The 11,344-nt window shown below is 42.2% G+C and overlaps 1 pseudogene; it reads left to right on the top strand.

Annotated features, from left to right (window-relative positions):
* LOC132533795 (NADP-dependent malic enzyme, mitochondrial-like) overlaps nucleotides 1-11,344 on the top strand; it is a 321,330-nt pseudogene extending 309,986 nt beyond the window's left edge.

The following is an 11,344-nucleotide window of genomic DNA, read 5'->3' on the forward strand; positions in this document are numbered from 1 at the left end:
ATCTGATATGCAGGTGGATCCAAGTTATTGTCTGGGGAGATGATGCCATGGATGGGAAAAGGACCAGAAAGCTAGATAGGGAAGACAGTAGCTCCCAAATATGTGACAGGGGTATAAATATTGTTGACTGTAAACCCCATTGATTTGATGTGATCTGGGGCCCATAATTAGCTTAGGAGCCTGTATGACCTCTACAACCCTCTAGACCTGAGTTCACATACTGTGGTCATAAGTAGGAACAATCCATGCTGCCCCAATATTGACCCATCTTCCTCAGGTGTAGCATAGAGTATGTTGTCCATCCAACCTTCATAGGATGGAACATTCTCTACCATTGTTGATCCAAGTTAAGGGCAAGGGCCTATGGGAGCCCAAAAGGGGCCTATATTGTTGTTCCTGATAGAGATGACCAGTAACAATGGAGAGGGAGATTTATTCGAGTTCTAGGCCCATCAAGTCTGTTTGGGAATCTCAGGACTCCCTGAATAGAGCCCCAGATGGTGGAATGACATCAGTAAAGTATGCAAGTCTCTTGCTCTTATTCAGCTTTTGCAGTCTTTGCTTTGATAAGGTTAGCTTTGGAGTGAGTGAGAGAACTGTAATAGGAAGTAGGTGAGGAGGGTATCTATGTCTAAGTGGACACTATTTCATTATGAACTTGATACTGACTCACTACAGACTATTGTGTATTTTAGCTTTCAGTTATATATTTTCCCCTAATTTAAGGATACATGTGAACATATGCTCTATCTAATGGGACCTGGCCTATATCTAGAGTTTGGATATTTGTTAGGAAGTGCACCTCCTGGAATGGAATCAGAGAATACCATAAAAAGAAAGGTTTGAGCCAAGTGATGAGGGTGAAAGGTTGCATTCCATGCCTGATGTCTCTGTACACAGTCTGATGAGAAGTATGCTGAGATGGTACTCGTTGCTTTGATTAGTTTGGAATCGGTGGATGCAATATCATTTGGTATGACTCTAGAGCAGCATGCAGGCAAATAAGCCCCACTCCAGAAGTTCTAGGATTGAGAGAAACATAGGCTCTATAGAAGAAGGGAGAGATTCCTATTGTCTTAGGGTTTAAGAAGACAAGAGATAGTTATTTCAATAATCACATTATTTGGCTATTGGGTTAACTTTGAAAAATCCCTTTGTTAGGATATGCTACATCATACACACCATGACCATATTTTATGTTCTTTGACATTGTTTTGCATATAGCTATGCCTTTGGTTGCTTTTGTTCTCCCTAGACTAATTTTGTAAGGGAGTTAACATATCAAAGATTCATCCTATGCATTTAAAAATTCAGTCTGTGAATTAAAATCTTTGAAACATTCAATCAGTTTTCCCCCTCTCATATTAGTGATTTATATGACTACAAAATAATAGGGTGTACATAAACACAATTCCCACCACCAAAATATTATCTCCCATTGCAACCCCCCACAGTGTTGCCCCATGAAGCTGAACATCCACCCTCACCCTCCAACCAGGGTTTTTACTTTGGTGCCCTACTACAAATATAGTCAGATCCTGCTTTGAGTTTCCCTTTCTGTCATTATTTCTCAACTTTTGTTTATGAGTGGGATTATCCCATACTTGTCTTTATTTTTTGACTTAGTTCACTTAACATGATTCCTTCTAGCTCCATTCAAGATGGGTCAGAGAAGGTGGGTTCATTGTTCTTAATAGCTGCGTAGTATTCCATTGTGTATATATACTTTCTCAGTCACTCATCTGTTGTTGGGCACCTGGCTTGCTTCCAGATTTTAGCTATTACGAATTGTGCTGCTATGAAAATAGGAGTACACATATCTTTTTGGTTGGGGGTTATGGAGTCTTTGAGGTATATCCCCAGGAAAGGAATTACTGGGTCATAAGGAAGGTCCATGTCTAGCTTTGTAAGAGTTTTCCAGACTGCTCTTCACAGAAGCTGGACTAATTTACATTCCTACCAGAAGTTCAAAAGGGTTCCTCTATCCCCACAGCCTCTCAAGCTTTTGTTGATGCTGTCCTTTTTTGTTGTATGCCATTATCACAGGAGGGAGGTTATTCCAATTTTGTGTAGTATTTTGATCATTAAGGGATGTTGGATTTTATCAAAGGCTTTCTCGGCATCTATTGATATGACCATGTGGTTTTTGGTCTTGGTTTTATTGATTTGGTGGATCATTTTGATTGATTTACATATATTTACCTAACATTGCATCCCTGTGATAAACCCCACGTGGTCATAATGAACAATCTTTTAAATATATTGCTATATCCGGCTGGCTGGAATTCTGTTCAATATTTTAACATCTATGTTAATCAGAAATAATGGTCTGTACATTACTTTTTTGGTTGTGTCCCTGTCTGCTTTTGGGTGTAAGTTTCATAGAAGCTGACAGGGAGTATTCCTGTGTCTTCAGTCTTCTGGAAGACTTTTTAGAGTAGAGGTATTATTTCTTTTGAAGGTTTTTACAATTCATTTGAAAAAAACCATCTGGTCCGGGACTTTTATTCTTAGGAATGTTTTTGATACCTGTTTCAACTTCATTAGCTTTCATGGGATTGTTCATATTACCTAGTTCCCTTTATTTAATTTTGGAAGTTTGTAGATAACTAAGAAATCATCCATTTCTTCCAGGTTCTCTAGCTTGGTGGCATATACTTGTTCATAGAAGCCTCGCATAATATGCTGAATTTCTGTGGGGTCTGTTGTGATATCTCCTCTTTCAGTTATGATCTGATTTTTGTGTCTTCTCCTTTTTTTTGCTTTGTGAGTCTGGTTAAAGTCATGTTGATTTTGTTCACTCTTTTCAAGAGCCAACATTTATTTTCATTGATCTTTTGTATGGTTATTTATTTTCAATGTTATTCATTTCTGCCCCAACTTTAGTGATTTCTGTCCTTCTGGTTGCTTTAGAGTTCCTTTGTTATTCTTCTTCTAGGTCTTTAAGGTGTGCAATCAGGCTGTTTATCTTTGCTTTCTCTTTTGACCTTATCTGTGCTTGTATGGCTATGAACTTCCCTCTCAGTACTGCGATAGCTATGTCTCAAATATTTTGATAGCTCATTTTTCATTTTCATTGATCTCTCAAAACATTTTGATTTCTTCCTTTACTTCCTCTTTGACCCAGTAGTTGTTAAGGAATACTGTTGAGCTCCTACATTTTGGTACTATTATTAATCTTTTGTTGATTGTTAAGTGTTAGTTTAATTCTACTGTGGTCTGAGAAGATGTTTGGGATGATTTCAATGGTCTTGAATTTCTTGATGCTGTCTTTGTAATCTAATATATGGTCTATCCTTGAGAATGACCCATGTGGACTTGAGTAAAATGTGTGCTCCAGTTTCTTGGGGTGAATGACTCTGAAAATGTCCAATATTTCTACTTTATCTCTCTCCACATTTAAATCCCTTATGTCTTTATTGATGTCTCTGCCTGGGTGATCTGTCAAGTTGAGAGACTGGGGTGTTGAAGTCCCCTACTAAGACTGTGTTTCTGTTAAAATATTTCTTTAGCTCTTTCAGTAGATGTTTGATATATTTAAATGGCTTCTTACTGGGTGCATAGATGCTAATAATTGTTAAGTCCTCTTGATTGACCAATCCTCTGAGCATTAAGTAATATGTATCTCTATCTTATCTAATTTTATTTATATTAAAGTCTATCATGTTAGTTATTAGAATAGCTGTCCATGCCATTTTTTGGTGGGCCATTGGATTCTATGATAATTTTCCATCTTTACCCTTTGAGTTTGTGATTGTCTTGATGAGTTAGGTGGGTTTCCTGTGGACAGCATATTGTTGAATTGTGTTTTCTGATCTATCTTCATACTCTGTGTCTTTCAATAGGTGAATTCAGGCCATTGTTATTTACTGATATCAAATATTGACGATATTTTAACAGCATTATTGTAGATGTTTAGAGTGTTCTGATATATGGCGTATTATTGTTGGTCTGACTGTATATGGGAGACCTTTCAGAAGTCCTTTCAGGTCTGACTTGATGATCCTTGATTCTTTCAACTATTGCTTACCTGAGAAAGTTTTCATGGCTCTGTATTATCTGATTGACAGTCTAACAGGATAAAGTAGTCTTGGTTAAAAGCCTTTCTCATTGAGCACTTGATAGATGTCTTGCCATTCTCTTCTGGCCTGTAGTGTTTGTGTGGAGAAGTATGTTGCTAATCTTATGTGTTTTCCTCTGTAGGTGACTCTTTGATTTTCTCTTGCAGCCTTAAAGATCCATTCTTTATACTCATTCTTTTCCATTCTAGATATGGTGTGTTTTGGTCACTATAAACCTGGGTTAATTCTGTTTGTCACCCTCTGGGCTACTTGAACCTTTCTGTCTTTGATGTTGCCTAGACTAGAGAAGTTCTCAGCTATTATGTCCAGAAGAATGCTTTCTTCCCCTCCCTCTCTTTCTTCCTCTGGTAAGCCAATATAGCATATATTGTTTCTTTTTAAGTAATCCTGTAGGTCTCTGTTATTTTCAGTATCTCTAAATCTCTTTTTCACATCTCTAATTTAGTAGTTTTGTCTTATTTGTCCTCAATCTTGCTAATTCTGTATTCAGCCTCATTTTTTCTATTCTCTCCCCCCTCTGCTGTTTTCTGTAGTTCCACTATTTTGTTACTCCATTCTGATACTGTTTTAGCTTATTCAGCTAGTGGAGTTCTTAGCTCAGCTATTTCAGCTTTTAGCTCTCAAATTACCTACAGATAATTAGTACTTTCTTCCAGAGTCTCATTTGTTGTTTCCTTATTTTTGATGACTATACTTTCAAACTCTTTCCTCATTCCTGTGATTAATTCCTTAAGTCTCATTTGGATAAATCATTAACTATCATTTGGATATTGACCTCATTGTTCTGTGCTTCAACCTTTGGTGGGCTTTTAGCTGGTCTTTTTTCCTGGTTCATTTCTACAATATTTCTTCTTGGTTTACACATGCTATATAGTATGTTTTGAGGTCTCTAACTCAATACTTTTCAAATTTCTATAAATTCATGCCTGGATTGACTTGTGTCTAAGTAATGTACTTTGGAAATTAACGGTTGTTTCAATATTATTTCACTCCCTGAGTTGGAGCACAGTGGCTTTTAAAGCTTCTTTTGTTCTTCTTCTTCCTGTGGGCAATGAGAGTCTGAGGGCTTTTTAACTATAGGTAAGCTTCTTAGCTTAATCACTCTCTCCAGACCAATAGATAATTCAGGGTGGGGGAGAGGTAACACAGTGATTATGAGACTCCCAGCCCCAAAGGGCTCAATTCACCAGTTCTTCTAGCATCAGAGCCAAACTGAAAGTACTTGGCTCAGAGAGTTTCCAAACTCTTCCTGTTTATACTCTGTCAGTTCTGTGGCAATTATTCACCATCTCTCCCCAATTTATCAGGAAAACAATGTGGAAATATACTCACTATACAGCTCCACCTATAGCCCACCAGGGTATAGATATTCTCCTGCTTTTCATTTTTTAACTTTTTTTATTTATAAAAAAGGAAACATTGACAAAACCATAGGATAAGAGGGGTACAACTTCACACAATTATCACCACCAGAACTCTATCCTCTCCCCTCCCTTGATAGCTTTCCTATTCTTTAACCCTGTGGGAGTATGGACCCAAGGTCACTGTGGGATGCAGAAGGTTGAAGGTCTGGCTTCTGTAAGTGCTTCCCTGCTGAACCTGGGAATTGACAGGCTGACCCATACTCTCAGGCTATCTCTCCCTTTCCCTAGTAGAGAAGGGCTCTGGGAAGTGGAGCTCCAGGACACATTTGTAGGGTTGTCTGTCCAGGGAAGTCTGGTAAACATCATGCTAGCATCTGAAACCTGGTAGCTCACAGGAGAAGTAAGTTCTCTGCACCCCAACATCAGCATGGGGCCTCCCAGTTGCTGCTCCAGTCTCTGAGGGTCAGTAGCTATGGAGAATAACAGTTGCATTTGGTGAACCTTACCTCAGTCCTCTCTTCCCTTCATCAGTCTTTTTGTTAGTAAAACAGACTGAAGGTGGTGCCTCAACTGGTAAAGTGCCAGACTGCTACCAGCAAGTTGGGAGTAAATGTAGGCTTCAGCTCCAGGAATCTCTCTTTAGGCTACTCTCTGTCCACAAGCCAAATGTGTTTGTACTCACTGGTTGTTTGGTGGGTTCCCAATGTCACTCTAGTCCTGTTTTGTTTTGGACCCAAGTTGTTTCCTTAGATGTTCTTAGTGGACTGGGGAGAGGAGAGGAGAGTAACACCTGTCCTATTATATTTCAAGAAAAGGAAAAAATACTGCCAGCAACAGTTGACTTCACTGTGCTGGCATGGAGTTCCAGTGATAACCTTGTTGGAAATATTTTTTTTTTTTTGCTTTAATGAAAAAAAATACCCACTGCCCTGAGTTTCTTTCATGTTCTGCCCACCAAAAACTGGCTGATGCTTGATGCTGTGGCTCAGCCACTGACACTTCTTCTAGCATTTGCCCTTCTTCCGTAGCCAGTCAACAGCCTCAGGTTGAGCCTGATGTAAAGTTTTGAGACCTCCTTTGAATCTGGAGAGGTGGCAGTCATTGACTATGTGGATCATAGTCTGTCTGTAGCCACAGGGGCAGTTCGGGTCGTCTCTGGCTCCCCAGCGATGGGACATAGCAGTGCAGCGGCCATGGCCTGTTTGATAGTGATTGAGGAGGGCCCCATCATAACGTGCTAGGTCAAAGCCGGGTTGACGCTTGCAGGGGTCTGTGATGAGGTGTTTGTTCTTTACCTCAGCTGACTGCCAACTCTGTTTCCAAGAGTCTGGAACAGAGAAGTTCAGTGTAGGCGTAAGGGACCAGATTAGGTGATGAGACGTCAAGCGTTGGACAGGGTGGGCGAAGATATCTGCGTATATTGGCAGGTTCGGTCGAGCGTAGACGTGGGAAATGAACTTAGATGATGCCGCATCCCGACGAATATCTGGCGCGGCGATGTTGCTAAGAACTGGCAGCCACTGACACTGGACCACAGCTAAAGAAGGGGAACTAAAGTGACCCTAGAGTGTCTGTCAGTGGAATTCTGTCTTATCCCCCCTAACTGATATGCTTCTCAGAACAGGGCTGGGTGCAAGTGACAGGATAGAGTGGGACCACTTACCCTGGGTCTTGACTCATGTGGGTTTCAATCAAGGGATGGACTAGCTTTTATTAAAGTACAATTTTGTATGCAAGAGAGAAATCATGTGAGTACTGCTCTGGCCCAAGTAGCATGCAAGTCCTGCACTCTGCCAGTGGAGCTACCTCCCCTGCCAATAAGTTTATATATATATATATATGGAGAGAGAGAGATATAGATATATAGATAGATATAGATATAGATATATGACACAAAATAAAGTCTCAGATGTATGTGAATGGGAATTTTTTGGCATATTTAAGGGGAAGCTTGTATTTGGGGAAGCAGGGAACACCCTACATGCTCCTGTGAGTGGGGGCACAGGAACTGGAGTGTCAGGAGAAGCATCTTGGAAGCGGCATAGGACATAGGTGTTCTCAAAGGTTCTGTACTAAGGCGTGGGTGAAGCCTCATTGTAGAATGGCTTCAATAAAAGTACAGGCTGCCTGGTCATCAAAGACTGAGCACCAACCAACTGGTCAATCAAGCTCCATTGTTAGATACCTTCCCTCTGTGAGTCCACTGCACTGGATGGGATTCTGCCGGGCTAGCTTATCAGGAAAGAAAGAGAGACCGGGAACTCGTGTCAGAGTGGGAACATAATGCCGTGCCTTTAGTGATCAGAGACAACTCCTTTATATTTAACTTTAAATGGAAGTGGCAAGTGGGAAAAGGAAATGGCTAGGAGAGGGGGTGGAAAAAAGTGCACCAAGGTTGAAAGCTTCCAGAGCAGCTGTTGAGAAGGTTGAAACCAGTGGGAGTAATCAATACTATGCAGGCAGGGCAGGTCTCAGGCAAAACAATGATTATGTAAATAGACCGTACTATCAGCAATGGAGCAGGGGGGCTGGCCTACAGGTTTCCCTTACATTCTCTTAATAGAATGTCCTCAGAGGTTTCTGTAAATGCTAACCTTTTTCTTTTTAATGCTCATTTGTTTGTTTGTTTATGGAGTTCAGAGAGAGATCCAAAGCATCACTCTGGGACCTGCCATATCACGGATGGAACTTGGGCCTCATGTTTGATAGTGCCACACTTTACAACAACACCTTCTGAGTCACAGAGCATTTTTTCAGAGATCCTGGGCAAACTGAGAGCACTGAGTGCAAAATGCAACCTGGAGCCTATTGACCTCTCCCACCTGGTGAAAGGTCAATGGGGAATGAAGGTCATTGTCTACTTCATCTAGACTTGAGAGCACTTTCCCTGGGGCCAGACAGTAGTGCACCCACTGAGCACACACATTACCAGGTGCCAGGATCCAGGCTCAAGCTCACGGTGGTCCCAAACTTCACAAGTAGTAAAGTAGTACTGCAAGTGTCTCTCTTGACTGGTTTACTTTAGTCCCCTTAGTCATCCATGTTTGTGTTTTGGCTTTCTGTGACTGGGCCACGTGTTTTCTCACCACCTCATGTCCTCACTGAGTACTTCACTGTGTTCTCAAACTCTAGTTCTTGACACCAAGAGTGTGTGAGCTACATTCGGCCGTGCATCTGAATAAATTAAAGTGGGAAGAGCCCTCCTTCCACTTACCCATTACTTCAAGATTGTCCTCAGAATGCATGGACAACTGTCCCTTTAATGACAGTGTGCAATGGGACTCTGGGTGTGGAGGAAAGCAGTTTGACCTTGGCTCCTAGGCTGCTGCCTCACTGGGTCTTAAAAGCATCTCCCTACACCTGTCTCACACCACCCCACCAAAAGAAAAAAAAACAGAAAACAAACAAACAAAAAACTAAAGCACAAAACACAAACATGGATAACTGAGGGGACAAAAGTAAACTAGGTCCACTTTGGAAAAAACAAGCCAGTAGGGTCTTTTTCTCTTACTGTCTCATTTATACTTGCAAGCAAGTTGGGTGGGCCACTGGGTCAGAAGCATACCTGCTGAGGCTCATGTGAGGTAGCTCCAGCCAGAAGGTAAGCTTACTGAGGCCCTAACACCAGCTCTAGGGACTGCATGATAAAGGTGACTCAAGAAGAATTCTGGTACAAATACCCATTTACTGGGGGGTTGTTTTTGGTTACTATATAAAGTGAAACAAAGAACATTTTTCACATATGTCAGAACTCACAGGTTTCTTAAAGGTCATCTTGCCCCCTATGGTAAGGGGTTGGTATGACAAGAGTTGATGTGACACATAAAGGTCAAAACAGGCAGTCTTCTGATGCAGGAATTTAGTTATCCAAAGGCATCTGAAAGAAGAATAGGGGTTGAACCAGTAAGGTGAGATAGAGAAGGAAGAACAAGGCTTGATGTAAATTAAAGACATCAAAGTAAACCAGGAAATAAGGTTTTGGGGGCTTTTCAGTGTGTGACAGGATGTATTCTTCCTTTGTGATCAAAAGGTAAAGTGTATGTGTGAACTTTGAGTGAAATAACCTTAAAGTAAGCAACCATTTGGCCTGCGCTTCTAAGGCATGGGCATTCCTGTGGGCAAGCTGGTGCTATACAGACTGTGTGCGATCATCTCCCCACACCAGTGCCTGCTTGTGATGCTACATGTGGGTAACAACAAGCAGAATCCCCCCAACCCTGGGCATAAAACCCTGAGGACAGCGGGGATGCTTCTAGCTCAGGGCACCTCCTCTGTACAGGCCATACAGGAGAAGAGAGACAGAGAAATGAGAGAGAGAGAGACAGAGAGAGTGAGAGAGAGAGAGAGATGCCAGGCCAGGCAACATACATGACCTACAGAGAAGCAGTTAAAGAAGCCAGAACTCCTTTGTTCTGTCCCCCAAAAAGAATTTTGGCCCATATACCAGAGGCTACACTGAGTCCCAAGACCAAAATATAAACAAAGAAATAAATAACTGAGCTTGTCTGGAGGTTCAGAGGAGCCCCCTAGAATGGAAGCTTAGCCCCAAGGACCCTCCAGCATAATCACCTCCCACCTCCACATATGGACTTCTCACTTGGATGGGGTCCTGAGTAATCTCCCTGTATGTCTGCCCCATGAGCTGATGGGGTCCCCTGTACATCGGCATGTGGCAGGAGAGCATGCATGGAGAGGATTACAACCAGCTTCTGGACGAGTTCATGCAGGCAGTCACCCACAAGTGATCTTCACAAGCCCCTGGGATGGGGTGGGGCATGGATGGGCTCTATGAACAAACTGGGATGAGGAGGAGGATGCACAGAGTGGGGGGGATGGAGACTCCTGCCTCACCTCAGAACTCAGAGACAATCAGTGCCACCAGTGGTGAGTGTGTGGAGGGTATGGGGATGGGTGGTTACTGAGGCCATGGGGGAAGGAACCCAGATGAAGTCCTAAGGGAAAACATCCAGACCTGAGCTGTTTTGACTGGAGGCAAGCGCAGGATGTTATGAGTGGAGGGGAAATGTATCCTTCCTGCAGAAAGTTCTAGCATTCAGGATGTCTCAACCCATTCTGAGAGTAGAGTAGAGTATAGTGTAGTACAGCATAGTATAGTATAGTACAGTACAGTACAGTATGGTACGGTATGGTACAGTACAGTACAGTATAGTATAGTACAGTATAGTTTATACTATCACTGACTTCTCTACTCTGATATGGAAACCACTCACTTGTCCAGATTGAGGACTTTGTCAATGCCAGTGCCTTCCTTCTGATAAACAAGTACTGAAACAAGTACTGCATGTACAGTGATGACATCCAAGGTAGTTTTCTCCCTGGAACTGAGTGGCTGGGACTGGCTCCCTCACACAGGACCATCTGCTGCCAGCGTGCCACTGGGGCTCCACTGCCTTATGGCTCAGGCTTTCCTGTGACCTGGGAGAGAGTTCAGGGGCTTTGCTAACCCACTGCTCCCTGGTCTATACCTTGGAGACCATGGCCACATTAAGGGAAATGAGTATTACATTACTGAATATATCTGTGACTGTGTACAAGGATGTACGTTTGAGACTCTGGAAACCACATGGGAGCACCTACAAGATGGAAATTTGTATGGCTTTCTATGTTACCTCTTCTTTCAGTCACAATATTCCAGATGCTAACATGATGCCAACAGGACTTCCCTGGGAAGACAACCCCACCAATTTGTACTGGAGCCCCATTTCTACAGAAATCTGACCCATTAAGGAAAGAAAGAGACAGGCTGGAAGTATGGATCAACCTGTCAATGCCCATATTCAGCAGGGAAGCAGTTATACCCCACAATGACCTTGTGCCATACTCACTCCCACAGAGTTAAAGAATAGGAAAACTATGAACAGACGGGATGGGGTATGA

This window comes from Erinaceus europaeus, chromosome 17 (genome assembly GCF_950295315.1).
Source record: "Erinaceus europaeus chromosome 17, mEriEur2.1, whole genome shotgun sequence".
Classification (NCBI taxonomy): Eukaryota; Metazoa; Chordata; class Mammalia; order Eulipotyphla; family Erinaceidae; genus Erinaceus; species Erinaceus europaeus.